This window comes from Ovis canadensis, chromosome 1, assembly GCF_042477335.2.
Source record: "Ovis canadensis isolate MfBH-ARS-UI-01 breed Bighorn chromosome 1, ARS-UI_OviCan_v2, whole genome shotgun sequence".
NCBI classification, from domain to species: domain Eukaryota; kingdom Metazoa; phylum Chordata; class Mammalia; order Artiodactyla; family Bovidae; genus Ovis; species Ovis canadensis.
Genome location: NC_091245.1, coordinates 202575166 through 202597161, shown reverse-complemented (window position 1 = coordinate 202597161; position 21996 = coordinate 202575166). Strand labels below are relative to the sequence as shown.

The 21996-nt window shown below is 44.4% G+C and overlaps 1 long non-coding RNA gene across 1 annotated transcript; it reads right to left on the bottom strand.

Annotated features, from left to right (window-relative positions):
• Nucleotides 1-1491: 1491 nt before the first annotated feature.
• LOC138422724 (uncharacterized) lies at nt 1492-21506 on the bottom strand. The gene is made up of 3 exons (XR_011249995.1): nt 21309-21506; nt 13083-13195; nt 1492-1696 (listed from the first exon to the last, which is right to left on the bottom strand). It is a non-coding gene; the product is annotated as an uncharacterized lncRNA (long non-coding RNA).
• Between the last annotated feature and the right edge of the window lie 490 nt (nt 21507-21996).

The window sequence follows — 21996 nt, the reverse complement described above, 5'->3', positions numbered from 1 at the left end:
AGGTTCAAGAAAACTTAGGGGTAGTATTTGCCTTCTCATGACCAAACAAGTAAGAAAGACAGAGAAAATGTTGGATCAAAAGTAAAAATCTTCTATTCCATAACTGAAGTGTTTAGTGGACCTCTTTTGTCAGAGAAAGAAGAGGAAGAAGAAAGGGATCGAGCAGGATGGTTCAAGTCCAGATCAAAGAGCCTGATTTCCATCACTGGCTCTTCAGGACCTGGTAGTGAACATACAGCATTGTCAGGGTACCATGTACCTTAAAAGTGAAAGTGAACGTGCCGGTCTCTCAGTCATGTCTGACTCTTTGCGACCCCATGGACTGTAGCCTTCCAGGCTCCTTTGTCCATGGCATTCTCCAGGCAAGAATACTGGAATGGGTTGCCATGCCCTTCTGCAGGGGATCTTCCCGACCCAGAGATGGAACCCTGATCTCCCGCACTGCAGGCAGATTCTTTACCATCTGAGTTACAAGAGAAGCCCATACTATTCAGCTTGGAGCCTCAGTTTTTTCAACTGGAGAATGTGAATGATTGACCCTGCCTAGCCCATATCTCTCCATAATAGATGTGAATGTGCTTTGTGAGTTTAAATGCTAAACCTGTATGAGGGATGGTTAAAGCTCGGGCCACCCGCTCCTGCCCAGTGCCTTTCCTCTCTTAAAATCCATGAGGCCATTTGGATCAACAGAGAAGCGAATGCTCCCTTTTTTACCTATGCTGTTGACCAATGGCCTTTGATGCTGGAAAAGTCCCATGATCCTTGAGCTATTATTAGGGATGGTTACATTGGCAGAGGGAGACTATAAACAGCCAGCAGGGCCATCATTAACCTTTGGGTTTCCCATTTCAGGAACCAGTTTCAAAATAAACCTTTCCTCTGAAGAGAGTGCGTGTCTGCAGTTGCTCATGACCCACTGAAAGGAAAGGGAATTGCGCTTTGAGAGATTGGGGAATTTGTCTTCCGTGAGTTTGCTCAGCCCAGCCCTTAATCATGAAACATGGCTCCAAACTGCGGACTTGAATCTTGAAGTCCAGCCAAGTTGGGTGGACTTCCGAGTGCCTCCACGGCTGGCTCCTCTGAGCCTCAGTGCCCTGCTCCAGGAAAACGACCACAACACACAGTGAGGGGACAGAATCTCAGGGAACAGTAAGGGAGTCAGGAAGGGAGGAGCCTGGGGCTGAGGGTTTCTGCGGTTCTTGCTCCCAAGTCCATGTCTGCCTCGGAGCTCCCCATGGGGATTTAGACCTCCCACATTTTCATCTGAAGTACCCCTGGGGGTTCCAGGTTCCCATGGCCCAGCAGACTGCAGTGAACTATCCCTCATTGCCCCCTTCCCCTACCACATATTGGTAACCTCGCTTCATTTACCACCCCCCTCCCCTGCCCCCCCCCCCCCACCGCCCCACCGCCTCTAAAGCAGCCAGGATATTTTAAAAACCCTTGTTTTGATCTCCTTTGCATATCAGTTACACTATTTCTGAGCGTGTTTATTTTTATTTTTTTTTTCCGGTGGTGAGCCCGTTGCTTTGAGCCGTCTGCTCGCACGTTTCCACTTCCCCTCGCTTTCCTGTGCACTGCTGTGGCCTCTAGGCATGTGGCTCAGGCTACAGTGAATGGTTCTCATGGGCCTGTGGCCTTTGAAGGAGCAGGGAGGAAGGTTCTTCTGCCAGTGGTGCTCCACTGCTCCTGACATCTGCAGAGGAGAGATGAAATTTCAGTTATGTTTCCCCAGCCTCATCTCCCAACAAAACCAATTCTGTTGCTCAGTCTGAGACATGGGGCTTAGATAGGGAAAGGGCTCTGGATTGGGCATGAGACAGACCAGAGTGTTCATTCCAACTTTGACACTGACCTTGAAAAAATCCTCTACCTTCTTTGGGTTGGCCTTAAATTTCCTAAACTTCCTTCTGGCTCTAAATCCTAGGATTCTAACCAACATGGGGTTGCTACCCTATCACCAAGCAAGATAGCTTCTATTCTTAGGATCAGCTTCAGAGATGGTTCTGAGATGGACATGTTGGAGATGCAGAAATGACTGTGATACTCCCGTCTCAGGGAGTAAATTTGTGGGGCAGAACATCTCGTCTCTTGCTGATACGATCTTGTAAAATGTATGTGTGATGACTTGTGAAATGTCCAAGCTAAAGCTTTCAAGTGAGTCACAATGTATGTCTAAATCTCCATGCTTTCCAACATTTTCCATATTATGGCATTCTTAGAAAGTGATAGTATGAATACTTAAACAGCATAGTAGGCAAATGAATAATTGTGCATTTGTTGTGTCGGCAACCAACCCACTGATTCTGATTACTCCAAGGACTAAGGAGACAATATTTGGGTCCACTGGGGCACAGATTGAGAAGCTTTGGTTGAGAGGATTAAGACAACTCCAGAAAAACAACAGTGTTCAAGCCTATGAAAAAACACAAAATGCTGGAGAATGTGGAACAGGTAGGAAAGAGAATCCTAAAAAGAGACCATGGGGTTCAGATAGAGAATCCACCATTTGCCAACTCTCCGGAAACACTGAAGTTCAGTCTCTTCTGTCCTGGAAATAATATTATCATCACTGTAGGACTAAATAAGGTATTGCACCTCAGCATACTCTAAGCTCTCAATCAATGTTAGCTATTATTGTTACGGCTAGTGTAAGACAGGAAATTAAATGGCATTCTGTTCAATCCTCCCATATAAGAGAAAAGGAAACTGACTTGATCAAAGTTGCATAGCTAGTTAGTAGCTGAGATGGGACTGAAACCCAAGTCTTCTGACATCAGTTCTACGCTTTTATATAATTTAAAAAAATGGTAGCTCATCCTGTATTAAAAACCATCCAGATACCTAAGTACTTAGAGTGGGTTCTCCTTCCCTAAAGATATTTGGAAGATGGGACGATTCATATTTGTTTTAAGCTGGTTTATCAGTGGCTCTGTCTCAGGGACAGGCAGGAATGAAATCACCTCGTGTCATCTGCCTTATATTCCAAATAGGTAGCCAGGGGCCATGGGAATAGGTGCAGGGGCTACACATCTGGTATCTCAAATGCCCAAAGCACCAAGCCATCATTCTAGAAACCCCATTTTACATCTGAACATACTGAATAGCTGGCTCATTTGGAGTCACAGTTCCTGTTCAACTGCAAAACAAAGGTTAGAATCTGGAGCTCAGACTGACTGCTGGAGCCTTTCCACAGAGCTGCACAAAAAGAGGGTGAATTTTAGACTCATTGTCTGCATTTGCTGACTATGTTGCCTAAGGCTAAAGACATACTAAAGCATGCATGTTCAATCGTGTCCAACTCTTTGCAACCTCATGAACTGTAGCCTGCTAGGCTCCTCTCTCCACGTGATCTTCTATTATTCATTTAAATGTGAGTGTGTGTTTTAACCAGCTACAAATGATTAAGGCAACTTACAGGAAATATAATAACCAATGATAAGGTGTGCATTAAAATAAATTCTAATGTCTTGGAAATAAACCATAGAATACCCAGGCCCATGTGGTCCAATGGCACTTGTGAAGTGAAAGTGTTAGTCGCTCAGTTGTGTCCAACTCTTTGCGACCCTATGGACAGTAGTCTGCCAGGTTCTTCTGTCCATGGGATTCTCCAGGCAAGAATATTGGAGTGGGTTGCCATTCCCTTCTCCAGGGAATCTTCCTAACCCAGGGATTGAACTCTCCTGAGCTTCAGGCAGATTGAAGTCTCCTGAGCTTCAGGCAGATTCTTTACTGTCTGAATCACCAGGGATGTCCAATGGCACATATGCCTATTTAAATTTGAATTAATTAAAACTAAATATAAATAAAAAAGTATCTAGCCTCCCAGGGCCACTAGCCACCTTTCAAGTCCCCAGTAATTCCATGTAGCTGATGGCTCCTTATTGGACATTGCAGATGTGGAATATTTCCATGATTGTAGAAAGTTCTATTGAATGCTGCTGTCTATACAGGTAACCAGGTCCTATAGTTCTACCATTTGCAATAATTCAGCCAAGATTGTGGCTCTGAGCTTTGTGTTAGCAAAGCCAAAAAAAAAAAAAAAAAAAAGGCCAAATCAGTGTCCCATTAGCAGTTCCTCAGGGGAAACAGACTTTTTAGCCCTTAGGCCTAAAAGAATTCATCTGATGGGGCTTCATAGAAAGATCACTGAGTGACATGGTTAAATCATGTTTTTTAAACCACAAGGGACAGAGTAGGCACAAATTTCAATGTTAATTTTTATACTGACTCACTTATAAAAGTTGACGGTATAATTCATCCAGATTCAACCTACATGAAAATACTTGTTTGGGGGTGGGGAAGTGGGGAGGATACTTATTTTCTTGGTCCTGGAGGGCACCACCTTAGCAACATGGCTCAGGTGAATTGGCTCCCAGGGAAGGACAAGATTTGTGCTGAGGCCTGAATGATAAGATGAAGCAGTCACTGAAAGTGTGCAAGAAGAGCATCTAGCAGAAGGGGAAAGCAAGTGCAAAGGTCCTTGGGTTGGGAAGCGCTGGCAAGTCTGAGGGAGAAAAAACCCAGGGAACATTGTGGATGAGGCTGAGATTGAAAGGAGATGATGCTAAACGTAATTTTGTTGACAAAGGTCCATCCAGTCAAAGCTATGGTTTTTCCAGTGGTCATGTACAGATGTGAAAGTTGGACCATAAGGAAGGCTGAGAGCTGATGCTTTCAAACTCTGGGGCTGGAGAAGACTGTTGGGAGTCCCTTGGACAACAATGAGATCAAACCCGTCAATCCTAAAGAAAACCAACCCTGAATATTCACTGGAAGGACTGAGGCTAAAGCTGAAGCTCCAGTACTTTGGCCACCTGATGCAAAGAGCCAACTCGTTGGAAAACACCCTGATGCTGGGAAAGATTGAGGGCAAAAGGAGAAGGGAGCAACAGAGGATGAGACAGTTGGATAGCATCACTGGCTCAGTTGGACATGAGTTGGAGCAAACTCAGGGAAATAGTGAACGACAGGGAAGCCTGCAGCTCTTGGGGTCACAGAGAGTTGGACACAAATTGGCAACTGAACAATAAGACAGAAGTCAGGGGACTGGACCTGTATGGTTTTACAGGTCATAGTAAGAGGAGTTGGCAGAGAGGTGACATAATTTGTGATTCTCAAAACATCATTCTGGTGACTGCACAGAAAATTACTAGGGGCACAAGAGTCTAGGGAAAGAATATGATGGTAGTTGGAATAAGATTGTTGCTGTGGAGATAATGAAAAATAGTCTGAATTGACACCTGTTTTAGACGTAAAGGTCAATGTAACTTGCTAATGGATTAAACAGGAGGTTTGAAGGAAGTGAGAAAAATTACTAGAATGATTCAAGTATTTACCCTGAACAAATAGCAGCTAGAAGGCTCAAACCACTTCCCATGACAGGGAAGACTTGGCAAGGAGGAACAGGAGGAGGAGAGAAGGATAAATCAATTGTTTGGTTTGGGTCATGTTTTGTGTGAAATACCTATTAGGTATACAACTAGATTTATCAAGTCTGGAACTCAAGGGAGAAGTCAGGTAGAGAGAGAAACTTGAAGTCATCTGCATATAGATAGTATATTAAAGCTTTGGGATTTAAGGAGCTTATCTAGGATGAGTAGAGACAGAATTGAAACAAGAACCTCTGAGCACTCCAAAATTTGATACAGAGGAGAAAGAGCCAGATAAGGAGACAAAAAGGTAAGGGCAAATGAGATGAGTGTGGAATCCCAGAAAGCTAGAGAAGAAAATGTTCAAAATCAGAAGGATCAACCATGCTGCATTCTATTGAATAATCCAGTTAGTTGAATGTATTTTGGCTTTGGGTGCATCCACCATTGGCGACATTGATAAGGGCTGTTAAGTATAGGGTCGGAAGAAATTTGGAGCATTGTTGAGGGAAGAATGGGAGCTGATCAGAGGAGATAGGAAATACAGATTTTACTTTTTAAAAGTTTTTTTGTGAAGGCATCAGAGAAACGGGATGGCAGCTATGGGGATATGTAGGGTCAAGGGAGAGTGGCTGTTTTTTAATTGTTGTTATGAAAACATATTTGTTTGCTAATAGAATGGGTGTAACAAAATAAGAGAAAATAATGTTGCAGGAAAGAAGTACATGAAAGGAGATAACATCCAGAGGACACATGGAAGAAGTGAACTTAAGAGGCTGTGACACTCCCTCCACTTAGTAAGGAGGAGGCAGTGTGTGTGGGTCCAGATGCAGGAGAGTCAAGGAGTTGGTAGTGGAAAGATACAGTGATTTCCTCTGATAGCAAAGAAGGAATGTCATCATCCTGAGGTCCAGAGAGGGTGCAGCCCAGTGGAGATTTCAGAGGGAGATAAAGGTATGAAAAAGTCAATCCAGAGCCTGATAAAGTAACTTTGTTAGAAGTGTTAGAGGGCACGCTGGCAGGATCCACTGAGGGTTGTGGTCATAAATTTAAAGTGACCACATGATCCGCAGCTTTCTTAACAGCATTCTGTTGCTTAGTTGCAAGCAAAGTAGGACCGAGAAGATAATCACATTTCACCAGGATAGGGGTTTTGCCCAATGAAGGGAAAGCAGCAGGGGAATTTAGGATGTTGGAAAGAGAGCGGTTATGATACAGAGCAGAGGGAGTTACAGTTGGAATAGGGGTTAAGGCTACTCGATAAACGCATCAGTGACTCCACATGTATCCAGACCATCTGCCTGGACCTCTCAGTATGTCGAGAAATTTCCTTCCCCCGGAAAAGGGAGTTCATTACTGGCTTCCTTTGGTTTTTTGCCACATCTAGAATCCCCCCTTCAAGGTTATGCAACCAATTAGAAACTGAGTATTGGGTATCAAACTAGGAGATGGAGGGAAGAGTCAAACCTGAGCACAGAAGGGGATGTTTTTCCTAGTAACTCACAGTCTGCAGCCAAGTCTCACCACTTGGCTTAGACCTAGATGAAGGCATGGGGCAGGAAAATATCCCACACATGCAGAGAAAAGACTTGGATTTCCATCGGTGTCTGTTGCACTCACAAGGTAAGAAAGTTCCCTTACACCCTGAGCCCTTGTTCCCTTAAACCTCTGGCCCTACCTAAGTTACAGATCATTACACAGACCTGATGAAATGATGAGTATAAAATCATCTCAGTTGCCAGAAAGTGTGGAGCTGGGTGGAGATTATAGCCGTGCCTCTGTACATTGGTCTGCACATACAGGTCACCATGGCTAGTAAGCCACTTGCCTTAAAGTTGGAAACTGATGAAATGCTACCAATGAAAGGCAAGTACATTTCAAAACAGAAGCAATGGGAAGCAACTGTCTCTCTTTTTTGTGCAACATCCTATGCACTCGTGGCTCTCACAGCCCAGGATGTTGCTGCAGTTGTCAGCCCAGCATGCTTTGAACAGCACAAGACTAATCCCTGAGTCACCCCGTAATCCTGACTTAGTAACTTTTAATACCTCAGTCATCTTCTCTGTAAAGTGGGAAGACTCATACCAGCTCCTACGCAACTTCTAGAGACTCCAGAGGATTCAACTTTTTCTTTTTTTTTTAAGAAAAATTAATAACTGGAAAGTACTCCGGGTTGCTTTGAAAAGTTGGGATAAATGTGAAGTGTCACTATCACTGAGTGTGAGGCAATACTTCCCACCCCCACCATGTCCCGGGGTGACAATGTGAGCTGTGTGACAGGCTATTTTTAAATTATCATCTCTGGAAGCATATGGTCCTGCTCAGTGCCAAAAAGAGAACTGACCTGCTTCTGTTTGTTTACTTGTTGGTTTTGATCTGATGGAGCATTTTCTATGTTCTGTTAAGATGATCCTTTATACCCTAAACTTTTCAAACAAATACTGAAGTTTTTCTGCAGCATAGCCTACAAGAGACCATGTCAACATAACTTGCTTAAGACAACAATAAAGGCTGTAAGAGGACAGTAGTGTGTTTATACAAATCTTCCTTCTGTGTCAATGAAGACATTTGAGGGTTTGCCTGGGTGATGTTGATGATGATGATGGCGATGGTGATGGTAATGATTTATTTTGTTTTAGGTTTTATTAATAACAACTGCTACCGACTAAAGCTGTTTTCTGCTCCAAATATACAGCCCTGGTGGCTCAGCTGGTAAAGAAATATACAGCAGCAGCTTTTTCAAAGCTTCATGTTTGCTGCCCCCTCTAATTGACCTGACTTCACCCTCTGCTTGGCAGGACTCCTGAATTGAGTTAAACTTCTGGGATTTGATTTCCGATACCAAATCCCTGGAAAGATATCCAGCCGCTCAGGTGAAAAAGGAAAGAGATGAAAACATCTATTTTGTGGGACCCGACTTTTGTACAAGGCAGATAAAACATCCCAGTCAAAGTAAAGAAAGAAGGATAAGAAGGATCCTAAATTTTCTCTTTCTTTTTTTATTTATTTTTTTTCTGTAAAGTCCAGAGTCAAAGTTTCTTTTCTTAGGGTCAAGTGATAACCAAAGAGAGAAGTAACGAGATTTTGTGGCACTTCACACACTTAATTTAAAAGGTAATTTATAAATGTTAGTAACAAGGAACACTTAGAAGGTAGGCCCTGCTTCTGCAATTAAATGATTGAATCAAGAAGATGTGAAAGGAATGTAAAAAGTTCCGGATGCCTCTGGGGACAAATAAGAGAATCAATTATAGAAATTCACAAAAGTTCAAGGTTTAAAAATTGTGAAGCACAGATACAACCAACTACAGGTCTTCCTCAAGCACTAGTGAATGCTCTTCATGAGAGAAGTCTAAGAAGAAAATGGATGCATATTTCCTGGAGACATTGGAGCAGAAGTTCTGAAATTGGCCACAGATGTGAACAGGTGAACTTTATGATTTTGGCCAACTCCTAAAATCTATCTTTCTTTGGATCAGCCAGTAACTTCAAACCCTTTTTTTGTGCAGAGACAAATAGACACTGTGAGACCATTTGGGGTTTTCTGGAATCTTACAGTGTTCACATAGCTGCTGCTAAGTCACTTCAGTCGTGTTCGACTCTGTGCGACCCCATAGACGGCAGCCCACCAGGCTCTGCCATCCCTGGAATTCTCCAGGCAAGAACACTGGAGTGGGTTGCCATTTCCTTCTCCAATGCATGAAAGTGAAAAGTGAAAGTGAAGTCGCTCAGTCATGTCCGACTCTTAGCGACCCCATGGACTGCAGCCTTCCTGGCTCCTCTGTCCATGGGAATTTCCAGGCAAGAGTACTGGAGTGGGGTGCCATTGCCTTCCCCAGTGTTCGCATAGAGATGCTCCCTATTTCTTGCTCCTCCTTGCCCAATTTAACTCAAATCCCAAAGCTGAGACACGAACAAAGGAGGAAAGATTAATAAGGCGACTTTGCTCTCCCATCACAAGCAGAACTCTTTCACTTCCATGTAATTCCTTCTCGTACTGTTTCTGTTGGTCTGGTCCAAACCACAGCATCCCGAGTCTGGACTCCCCCACCATCCCCCTTCTCTCCTGTATCTCCCCACAAGACCATCTTTCATATGTGAGTCCTCCTAAATCATTATCATGGCTTATTATTGACCTAAAAACTGTCCTGACTTTCCCTTTCCAATAACTTTCTCAAATCCTTAAATCCATAACAAGCTTGATGGTGACTCTAACGCCAAGTAGATTGATCTACCGAGAAAGTCTTCCACTATTTGACTCCATTATGCCACACCCTGATGTAGAGATTTTCTGTCTTCTTTATCTACTTCATCACCCAACTCAAGCCTTACCTCCTCGAGGAATCATTCCCAACATCTCCAGCCTGGCTGATGATCTCAGCTTCTCTAAACTCCTACAAATCTTAGAGTCTTTACCCATCATTTAAATAGGTAATAGAGGCTTGAGGTGTTTCACATATTTCATTTGGATACCCAAATGAGTTGTCTTGTTTCCTAATACAGGGTTATATGTTCCTGGAGTGCAGGGATCATCTCTTATGTTTCTTTTGTAATCCCCCCGGTGCCTAGCACATCGTTGGATACAGAGTAGTAGCAATAATCCTTCACTCTCACAGAAGCCTTTAGGGTTGAAACAGCACCTCCATGTGTCATTCAAATGATTCCTGAAACAAATAGCAAGGTCCACAAGGCAATGAGTAGCATCCTACAAGTGAGGAAACTGAGGTCCAGCAAGCTGCACATCCCATGGAGATTCTAACTCAATGCTCTCCCAATTATAATTATTAGAAGAGTAGACAAATGAACAGATCTTGCAGTTCAAATATTTGTAGGTAGCCAAAGGGAAGTGACCTTGTGTTTCACCACTGCCTGTTCTGTTGATGTAGGCTGACCTCCAAAACAGGCTAAAGAATCCACTTTGTATGGGTAGACTCCGTTTGAGAGACAGATGGCCCCTGCCCCTCTGACTTCATCTGGTAATAAGAAGAGATTCCATGGAGAAGCCCGAGTGCTTTGGAATGTGTTTGTGTGGGAGCCTAGATGGAAATCAGCAACCTCAGGGCAAACCTCTGAACCTGCCCATCCTGAGTCTTCCAGGACTCTGACCAAGGCAGGTAGAAGCGGCCAGTCTGGAAGAGGCCTTAGGCACCAAACGGTCCTCAGTGGCCTTCATCTCATTAATTGTTAAATTCACCCTCTCACATTTAAAGACATTTAAAAAGCCTTTGGAAATGTGTTCCTGTTTCTACAGAAATTACCTCTGAATTTTCTAGTGAAAAGTCTGCCAGCTTTGTTCAGCCAAGTTTCTTTTCCCCCCTCTCTTCTTTGACCATGAAATCAGCTTTTGTGCCAGCGCTCAGATCTAGCAGGTGTTTGACGCATCATGTGCTGTGATAAGAGTTGGTTACAGAAGTTCATTCAAGCTAATCACCATAGCTTTTAAGGCATCATTGCCACTGATCATAAAACTGTCCTTGAAAACCAGAAGCCCAAGATATTCAGCCAGAATGTATTCTTTTCTTTCTACTTTTATGTTCTCTGTGTCCTCTCCACATCTGGTGTAATAGAGAGAGGAGTAGGAGAAGTCAGGGGATGGGGACTTGAATCCTGATTCTGCCCCAAGCCAGCCATGTGACCCTGGTGAAGTCATTTCTCAGTTCTGAGCCTTGTGGCTCTTTTTCACAATGGAGAGGTGAGAGTGGAAGATTGCCAAGTTCTCTATAAGTCCTGATATGTCCTGAAGAGAAGACGAAGACATGCTTGCCTTTCCTCACCCAGAATGTACTTTGCATAAGTGAATTTACTTCCTTTTTTCACTGGTTTGTTCCTCTAGTCAGGGGTGAGGGGAGCGATGCTGCCCACGTGAGCCTGGAGAGGGAGGGGGACTATGTGAGTGTATGGGTGGGGAGGGGCTATGCTGGTAAGTGAAGGAGCTGCTCCTGCTGCTGCTGCTGCTGCTAAGTCGCTTCAGTCGTGTCCGACTCTATGCCACCCCAGAGACGGCAGCCCACCAGGCTCCCCCATCCCTGGGGTTCTCCGGGCAAGAACACTGGAGTGGGTTGCCATTTCCTTCTCCAATGCGTGAAAGTGAAAGTGAAAAGTGAAAGTGTAGTCCCTCAGTCGTGTCCAACTCTTAGCGACCCTATGGACTGCAGCCCACCAGGCTCCTCCACCCTTGGGATTTTCCAGGCAAGAGTACTGGAGTGCAAACACCACTAATTACTTCAACTACATAACACTTATTTCTGTGAGGATATTAAAGGACCTTCCGGGTATTTAGAGTATGAACACCTACAGGAGAATGATGAAGAAATTTTCAGTTCCATAATTGTTCCTGAAAAGGCATTCAGAAATTCTAATTCTGCAAATTAGATTACTTTAGTGGGGAAAAAAGGTGAGAAAAAATTTTCATATCAAGAAGAAAAAAATATCCCCTTGCTATTCTTTGCCCTCAAAACTTTAAAACAGCCCATGGAGAATCAGACTGTAGGTCTTTTTACGCATTAGAGTTTGTACCCAAAAAGTTTGCATATATTTTATCACTTGATCTTTGAAACAATCCTCTGAAAGGAGGCCTTTGTCATTGTCTTCATTTCACAGGTGAGGAAACTAAAGCTCTAACAGGTTTAGCAACTTGTTAGTGTACGCAAATCATAGGTGGCCAAGTTGAGAGTGAACCTGTTGGTCTGGAACTCTCGGGTGCTAGGTACTCTTCCACAATATCCCAAGAGGAGTTCTTATTGACCTCAAACAAAGAGGTGAATGGGCTCCCCTGGTGGTTCAGCTGGTAAAGAATCTGCCTGCAATACAAGAGACCAGGATTTGAGCCCTGGGTCGGGAAGATCCCCTGGAGAAGGGAAAGGCTACCCACTCCAGTATTTTTACCTGAAAAAAAAAGGCTGTGGACAATAGTCCATGGGCTTCCCAGGTTGCACTAGTGGTAAAGAACCCGCCTGCCAGCGCAGGGGACATGAGACGTAGGTTCGATTTGAGACACAGATCAGGAAGATCCCCTGGAGGAGGGCATGGCAACCCACTTGGTATTTTTGCCTGGAGAATCCCACGGACTGAGCAGCCTGGCGGGCTACAGTCCATGGGCTCGCAAAGAATAGGACATGACTGAAGCACCTTAGCACACACACAACAGTCCATGGGTCACAAAAGAGTCAGACACAACTGAGCGACTAACAAGGTTCACTTTTTCAAAGGGATGAATACTTATCTACAAGACTGGACCAGGGGTTATCTCTCTAAAGGTCTAAAGGACTGCCGTACAATCACAGACTGAGCAGCAAAGTCCCCGCTCCCCCCGCCACCCCCCCCTCCTCCAGATATCACCCTGGCCTTCTACTTCAGCTGAGTGCTTCCCTGCTACTCTGACCTGCTGGGATAAGTTGGTGGCAAAATCAGTCCTGAAATCCTTCAGTTTAATCTTATATTCTTCAAGATACCTGGTATTAAAAATCACGTGATTCCACAGAACACGCGCTAAAGAAAAGACCAAGAATTCTATTTTTTTCAGCCGCTGAATAGTCCTGCTGGCCAGAGCTGGACAGAGTTGACTTTTATCTCGGTTTCCCCCTGGTCTTGTATCCACCAGCCTCACTAATATAACATAGAATGGCCATGGGCAGACAGAAATGTGACTGCCCATGAGTCATTAATTCTTGACCTTCAGCATGTTTTGAAAATGTGTTGTGAAATGCTTACCAATCAATAATTCCATCACTGGGCAGTCGAGAAGCTGGGAGTTGTGCAAGAGGGGAAGTGGGGCATTAATGCTGGTCACTCAGGAGGCTCCAAATTTCTGCTGAGAGCAGGACCTAAAGACAGAAAGTCTCCAGAATAGTTTTTAAAAGAATCAAAGAGAGGATCAAGGCTAAGGGGGAGTGAAAGTAAACTTCTGCCCTTGCATGAGGCGAGTAAAGTGGGGCAAGCTGTTATTTGCAGAAACTCCCAAGCTAGCCTGTTCGTCCTTTTCTGCCAAAGGCTAAAAGACATGTTATACCCCGGACTGCATCTAGGCATCCCTTCTCCATGACCAAGACTGCAGCCTGAGCTACAGGTATATTGCAAGTGTCCTAGGTGAAGGAGGGTGCCTGGAACCAGGGTAAGGAGCACAGAACAAGAAGGATTCAAGCTCCTGTCTGCACTCATCAGGCCTGTGACATTGCGAGGGGTCACATCCTTTGTGGGATCTTCAGGGCCTTCCTTTCTACTGAAAGGAGAAGGCATCTGCCCCACAGACCACAGAAAGTTCTGAGGTAGTGAGGGGTATGCAGACAATCTGCAAACTATACAAATATGAAGGACTATTGGTAGAAGCCCATCCACCTTGGTTTTGCAAGCTCAGCTGGAAAGAATCCCCTGTTCAAGGAACGGCATAGACCATGAATGGGATACGACTTGTGGTTAGAATGGAAAACTGAAGATTGTCCCACACAGATGACAGAGAGGAATTTTCACATTCTTAGTGTGTGCCAGTCACTGTTGGCTGCAACAGTGGTGTGATGGTAGATGTTTAAGAACTGGTTCTCTGGGATGACAAAGCCTGGAATTGTAGCACTTGCTGATTTCCGTGGGGTAAATTCTAGCGCCATGCTGATTTCAAGCGACCAGTGTGACATCCCTAAACCATGAAGTGAGGAAAAGATGCCCACCACTGGCTCTCCCTACTGAATGCAAGCCAGTTCCATCACACTGCAGAAACTTTGCTCAGTGCTGAGGTTGGTGTAATGGACTTTGGGACCCTTCTTGAAACACAAGGTTCACGTTTTAATGTCTAGTCACAGTGCTGTTCCTCCAGTAACTCAAAGATGAACATTTTTTAATTTAAATTTGTACTTAGCATTGTTATAGCAAATTTCAATTGTGGATTTCTTCATGGACATTGTTGAGGCCTAAAATACCATTCTATCATCCTAAGGAATGTTCCTCTTCTTCAACTTGCAAATCTGATAATAGAGCAGCAAGCAAGGTAAAACAAAATACAGCATGAAGATGGAGTCAGGAAACTTGAGTCCAGGTGTTAGCAATCTCATCTGTGTGAACTTTTACAAGTCACCTGCCTTCCCTGAGTCTCAGTTTCTACATCTGTAAAATGGGAACAGCCCTGGTTTGCTTGCCTCATAGGGCTATGGTGGGATCAAAGGCAATCACACCAGTGTGAGTGTTTTGAGAATAGCACAATCCTACTGGGCTTTGAGTGATCATGATTAACTTCCAAAAATGGATTACTGTTCATGGCTATTCACAAGAATTATCAACCAACACCACACTGGAAAAGCCCTGCACAGGAGCTCAAATCCCTTCCCTAGAGTAGAGCTGCCCCCAGGCGGGATTGGTGTGACATGAAGAGAGCAGCCCCCAGGACTGTGGGGTGGTTAAACTCTGCTGTGCTGGGCCCAGGGACATTGGAAATTACTTGCGCCCACAGACCTTCACACCAAATGACCCATGGAGTTTAAAAACAAGATTGAGCCCAAGCTCTGTCAACCTGGAGCTGGGACAGGGTCAGTGAAGAGCTAGGCAATAGAGCCTGCTTGATAGATTTCCCCAGCCAACTTGGAGACCATCTCTGAGCGGATGAGGGGGCCTGGGGAAACCTGCGTTTTATAAAGTGTCCCTGTTAATACAGATGCATATGACAAAAATGGTACATGATGCAAAACTAGATGGAGTGGAGCAGGGAAAGGGCTCAATCCATGCTGTGCCAGGGCATAAATGGAAAGTAACACTTCTTGAGGGAAACCCAGGAAGACACCACCATAATCCATGATCTGGCCAGGTTCTTTCTTCTCTTAATAGAATAGTACTGCCCCTACCCATCCACTTACATACAGGATAACCAAGACATATAGATTTGTCTGGTTGGCACACAGGATATCAGTCACCAAGGTTTCTGCAAACGACCATTCATTGTCAGCCACCAGCTGCTACCAAAGGCTGACACAGAAAGATGCCTTCAAGGGAGGTTTCCCTAAAGCACTGTCTCTCCACCCACTCCTCTAGATATCTTAAAGAAAAAGTTCTATGGAACTCTGTACTGCTAGTGAACACATCCTAAACTTGACCTCACTGGGTCATGTCAAACAGTGTTCTATCTTTTCTTCCACCCATTTGGTCAACAAAAACTTATCAGGCTCCAATTATGTCAGACACACATACAGAGCTGGAAACTGAGGATGAATGAGATTCCATTTCTGTATTTTGTTGGTTTTCAGTTGCTAAGTCATGTAGACTCTTTTCGACCCCATGGACAGCAGCACACCAGGCTTCCCTGTCCTTCACTATCTCCTGGAATTTGCTCAGACTCATGTCCTTTGAGTTGGTGATGCCATCCAACCATCTCGTACTCTATTGCCCCCATCTCTTGCCTTCAATCTTTCCCAGCATCAGGGTCTTTTTCAATGATTCGGCTCTTTGCATCAGGTAGCCAAAGAACTGGAGCTTCAACTTAAGCATCTTATGGTCTAATTTTTACATCTGTACATGACTACTGGAAAAACCATAGCTTTAACTATATGGACCTTTGTCAGCAAACTGAAAGGGAAAGGCACTCAGTCACATCTGACTCTTAGTGACCCCATGGACTATATAGTTCATGGAATTCTCCAGGCCAGAATACTGGAGTGGGTAGCCTTTCCCTTCTCCAGGGGATCTTCCCAACCCAGGGATTGAACCCAAGTCTCCTGCATTGCAGGCAGATTCTTTAGCAGCTGAGCCACCAGGGAAGCCCAAGAATACTGGAGTGGGTAGCCTATCCCTCCTCCATTGGATCGTCACAACCCAGGAATCGAACAGAGGTCTCCTGCACTGCAGGAGGATTCTTTACCAACTGAGCTATCAGGGAAGCCAACAAAATTATGTCTCTGCTTTTTAATACATTGTCTAGGTTTGTCATAGCTTTCCTTCCAAGGAGTGAGTGCCTTTTAATTTCATGGTTCCCATCACCATCTGTAGTGATTTTGGAGCCCAAGAAAACAAACTCCACCACTGTTGCTCCAAAAAGAGTTAATGTTCTTGGAGGATTCAGAAACAAAGCCAACGGTTACAGCACCATGTATTAAGTATAACTGAGATATGCTAGGTCCTGGGGTCTCCAGAGCAGCAAGCACCTAACTATGGTGGGGGTTGAGAGGGGATGAGAAATGCTTTCCAGAATGGAGGATGCCAGGTTTGCAAAATAGGAGGGATCTCTAGGCAGGAGGAATAGGTGGTGCAAAGCACAGAGGCAGGAGCATGATGTGTGCTGAGGGAGCAAGTAGACTGTGATACAGAATTTGTAAGAGATGCACCAGCAGATGAGGCTGGACACTCTCACCTGCCAAGCCTGGAGTATAGATCTCACCGTGAAGGCCACGCACAGCCTTTGGAAAACTTGCACAAGGGTTCGGTTTTCACTTTTATGGATCCATTTCTAGAGAAGCAGTGTGCAAAACATGTTGAAATCATAAAAAAGCAAATTAAAAAGCCATTGCAGTAGCCCAGGTGAGACCTAAGATAGTGGTGATGGATTTAAACAAATCCAGAGGGTGGGTTTAAACCAAATCCAGAGAGAGTCTCTAGGATGGATTGGGTGCAGGCTGGAGGTTAGGGTTAGAGTCATCTAAACAAATGATGGGAGTGATGGGAGCCATGAAATTAAGACTCTTGCTCCTTGGAAGGAAAGCTATGACAGACCTAGGCAACATATTAAAAAGCAGAGACATCACTTTGCAGACAAAGGTTCATATAGTTAAAGCTATGGTTTTTCCAGTAGTCATGTATGGATGTAAGAATTAGGCCATAAGATGCTTAAGCTGAAGCTCCAGTCCTTAGATTTCTATGGCAAGGACAGCCTGTGTATGTGCTGCATTAACAGAATTAATGAACCCAGGAGAATGACCTAATTTCAGAAAGAAGCTCAGTTTGGCAAATGTTCAGTTTGAGGTGACTTTGGAATATCTAGGAGAAGAAATTTAGGCACTAGCTAATATGAGTCTCTGAACTCAGAAGGGGGAACAAGGAGATATAAGAAGAACTTTCCTGCATTAGACGTAAAACTCTTGCTAAAGAGATTCATTACCCTTGAGGATTACTAGGTATGAGATTTGGTTTCCACATTAATACCAGAAAAAAAGTCAAACAATCAAGACACTCCCTTCAATCAGAAAAAGAACATAGTGTTAGTCATCTTGTTTACTTTTTGCCTGGCCTGCCAGGAAGCTCGGAGATATATTTAACATTCAATTGCAGTAATGTACTGAGAAAACCTTATAATTAACATATTTGTCTTCTTGCTATTTTTATGGCTTTAATTTTTATTTACACTTTAATATCCTCAGTGCATATCCCATATCATCAGGTGCCTCTACTTCTCTTAGGAAATAAAAAGCATATATGCTTTCCTTTGATATTATTAAGCTAAGTTTGCACCCTATTCACTTCAAGTGTTTTTGGGGCTCCCAAGGAGTTTTCCTTTACAATTTATAAGAATAACTATTTTTTCTCCAGGTAAAAGGAAACAAACAAACAAACAAATCCTCTTCCGAAAGGAATTAGTCCTCAGGGATCAGTTAGAGCCAAAGGGACCAGAGGCCTATAGAACGTTATAGAAAGCTAGAGTCATTGACTCAGAAAGAGCATCCAAAAGGTATACGAGAAATAAAATCTGAGCAGAGGAGTTTCAGCCCAGCCCATTTGTTACTTCTCAGCCAAGTAAAACTAGTCCCAGGATGAGGCAGGGCTACAACATAAATAACACCACAGAGGGTTTGGGTAAATTCCATTCAGGTTATTAAGAACTACCTTTTAACCTTTGAGGAACAAGAATGTCATAACAATAGCAGTCATTACCATTTTAAAATGCCCTTACATCATTACCTAACTTAATCCTCTCCAGTGTTCTGACAAGAACGGTGGTTACTCATACTCTAGGTTATGTGTTCTCTTGCATAACGCATCTTGCAACCACTTTTAGGAAAAGAACACTGGTCTGAGCTCCCATCCCTCCAGTAAGACCATTTGTAGTTATGGAAGTGGAATGAGGCTGCCTGATTTTCATCTGGCACTTTCAGTTTCCAGAACACTGTCACCTCCACATAATATGTGACCCTCACAATCGCCCCCTGATGTAAGCTGGGAAGGATGTATCCTCTCCATTTCACAGATACAACTAGCAAGTTATACTCCCTTGAGCTCGACTTGAGAAATGAAAGGAGGACACTAAGATCCCACCCCCTAAGATGTCCCCTCACCCTGCCCTACACCTGAGTCTTCTCAGGCTTTCAGAGGGAGGCCCTCCGTCAGGTTGCAACACCTCCTTCACTGGCAAAGTAAGATGCTAATGATAGAAACCTCCAGTGGACAGCCCTAGCTCATCTGACTTCCCTCCTCACTAATGAACACAGCCTCTTGATGCCACAAAATCAGAAGTTGGTTAGGATCCCTTTTTTCCTTCTGCTGGAATTCACCTGCTTCTGGTTTCACCAAATAACAAGCCTCAGGGCGACCAGTCAAGAAAACAGCCATGTAAACAATCTTTAAAGCAGTCCATGAAATTTAAAACTGGGACTAAATGGCTCTCCCTAGGCCGGACTCAGAAGTTCTTAATCATGCAGCTTCTGAAGTCAGTTCACCTGTCTGAGTCTTAGCTCCATCTGCAAAATGGGTCAATAATAACCATTGTCCTGCCTCTCTTCATAGGCAGGACAAGATCAAAATTGTGTATTATTAGCATCTTATAAGTACTTCCATGGTGGCTCAGTGTTAGAGAATCTGCCTACAGAGCAAGAGATACAGGAGACACAGGTTTGATCCCTGCGTCAGGAAGATCCCCTAAAGGAGGAAAGGGAAACCCACTCCAGTATTCTTCCCAGGAAAATCCCATGGATAGAGGAACCTAGTGGGCTACAATCCGTAGCATCGCATAGAGTTAGACATGAATGAAGCGGCAGAGTACCCAGCATCTTATGAATATGAGAGCCACTCAATACTATTCAAGCAGGGAATTTCAAACCTTTAAATCAAGGGGCAGAGAGATGGTGTAGGAAAAGTGTTGGTCCATGGGTCAGAAGCTACTGGAACTGACATATGCATGCAGCCTGCATCCATGGGAAGAGAGATGCTGGGGTGACATGCACAGCCACGCAGTGACCCCTCCCAGCACCCAGGCTGACAAAAGCCATCAGAAGACACAGTCAGAAATTCCTTTCAAAGAATCTCTTAGTTCAACAGTTTTATTCCCCAGGGAAGATAAAATGTATATACTTCCTGTAATCAATCTCAAGCCTCTTGAAGCTTCAGTCAGATAATTTGCACAATTCTAATTTGTAAAGGTGACAGACTAGAGGTGGAAAGTATCTATGGGGCCCTTTAATACATGTAAATTAGAACAGTACCCTGGTCTTTACTGAATTATAATGAACTCTCGGTTTTCTTCTAGACCAGAATGTTCAAATCATAGATGACAGAGCCAGAAAACTTCTTGGAGGCCCTTTACCTCATTTATCCTCCCCGCTCCCATTTTACAGAGCAGGAAACTAAGACTCAGACACATGTGACCTGCTTACAGTCATGCCACAAGGTGGAATCAGATAAAAGCACACGCTGTACCCTTGCTTTACTTAATCCAGCATGTGTTTACTGAGAATCTACTGAATTCTTGGTGGGGAAATATAGAGGAAAAAGCCAGAAAAACCACCTTCAAGAAAGCCAGACTCCACAAAGGAAGATAAACAAGCAAGCAGAAGTTTCTGGCATAAGTGGTATGTGCCATATGAACAAGGATACAAAATGCCATGTGGATGCAGACTTCAGAGAGGTCAGCTCCACCCACGGTGATCAGAGAAGACTCCACCTGTGTGTGTACGCTGTGCTCAGTTTTGTTCAACTCTTTGAGACCCCATGGACTGTGGCCCATGGACTGGTAGACTGTGGCCCACCAGGCTCCTCTGTCCATGGGATTTCCCAGGCAGGAATATTGGAGTGGCTTCCCGTTTCCTTCTCCAAGGGATCTTCCCAACCCAGGGATTGAACCCGGGTCTCTCACGCTGCAGACAGATTCTGTACTGCTGAGCCATAAGGGAAGCCCAAGATTCTGTGTAGGAGTTGGCATTTGAAGGTACTAAGCACACAGAGTGGAAAAGCATTCCAGGCAAAAGGAACAGAGAGAGCTAAGGCAAGGGGATGGAGAGAGAACACAGCATGCGCCGAGAGTTTTATACACACTGTTGCAAACAGCAGGAGGGTTTGTACCAGCTGCTTCAGGATAATCTTGGACAATGTCAACAGTCTCAGCTGCTATCCTCCACCTCATTTGGCACGCTCCTGGGGGCAGAAGCCTGTGTCCACCTAATGGGCCAGTGCAACACCTGGCCCAGTGCGGATAGCATTGTGGGGCTTAATAAATTCCCTTTGAAGATGAAAGGACTGTACGGGAGAAAAGAATTTGCCACTCAAGTGAGTCAGCCGGAACGGCAGGCGTGTCCTGGCTCCTCGGGCCAAGCAACTAGGGCCGATGGGCCAGACATGCTGGGTCACTTCCCCCTGGGGCCACTGGATTCCACCTGGGAACACTGAGTCTTTTTTCAGCAAGTCGTTCCTAAGCCACGACACTCCTGGCTCATCCCTAGCCTTTGTAGTTTCACCAGCGTAATTGATCCCAGAGCTCAGCTTCCTCCAGGCCCATTGGTTTCCTAGGGAGTGATGGGGTATCAGGTGCCCTTAGAGCACCTGTGCAGCCTGGCCTCCTGGGGCAGAGATGGAGCGACATGTGAGAGGCAGACATAAATAGTCCTGAGTTCTGTAGTCATCCTTTTGGGTGCTCTGAGCTTCCTGTCCTGAGCTAAGGTTTTCTCCTGGGGTTAGCTGAGGCACGGAGAGATAAACAAAGCTTGAAAGTGACTCTCCCCACTGGAAAGCTAAAGGCACTTTCAAGACACTGCTTTCTCCTACCTTCTGATGAATGCGTCCCAAACTTGCCACCATCACACCCTGGTGAAGGCTCTCCAAAGTGTGTAGGTGGAGAGGAGAGCCCACCTGAGGAAGAAACTTCTTTCAGGTGTCCTCCCACATATGTTGGGGCTGCAGAATGTCCGAAGAGCCAGGCAGATCTTGCCAGGATTCACCATGGCAGGAGAACCTGTCACCCCAGTGTTCAGCACCGAGCAGCCCAAACAAGCCTTAGTGACTAAGGCTTTTTTTTTTTTCCACTTACACCTGGTTCTTTTGCTTTCACCACAGAATTATATTAGCAAATGAGATCCTTGAGTAAGCAAAACAGGTCCTTCACAGATTCTTTCGTAAGAACACATTCCTGAGCCTACTACAGATATTTAGAGTCAAGGAACATTTATTCACACAGGCTTTTCAAAATACACCTCCAAGCTATTTTCACCATGTCGTTGCCATGATCTGAAAAATTAAGTGTGTAGGCAGGCAGCCAGTGGCTTGCAACAACTGAGAACTGGGCAGCAAAAAAATAAAAAAATAAAAGCAAGTCACAGATGCATGTTCAACATATGTAACTGACAAAGAATTAATACCCTGAATATAGCAGAGAAATCCTATACCTCCATAAGAAGAATTAAAAGCAATCAAGATACACTGGCAGACTGTATCAACATGCAAAGTGTGGAAAGAG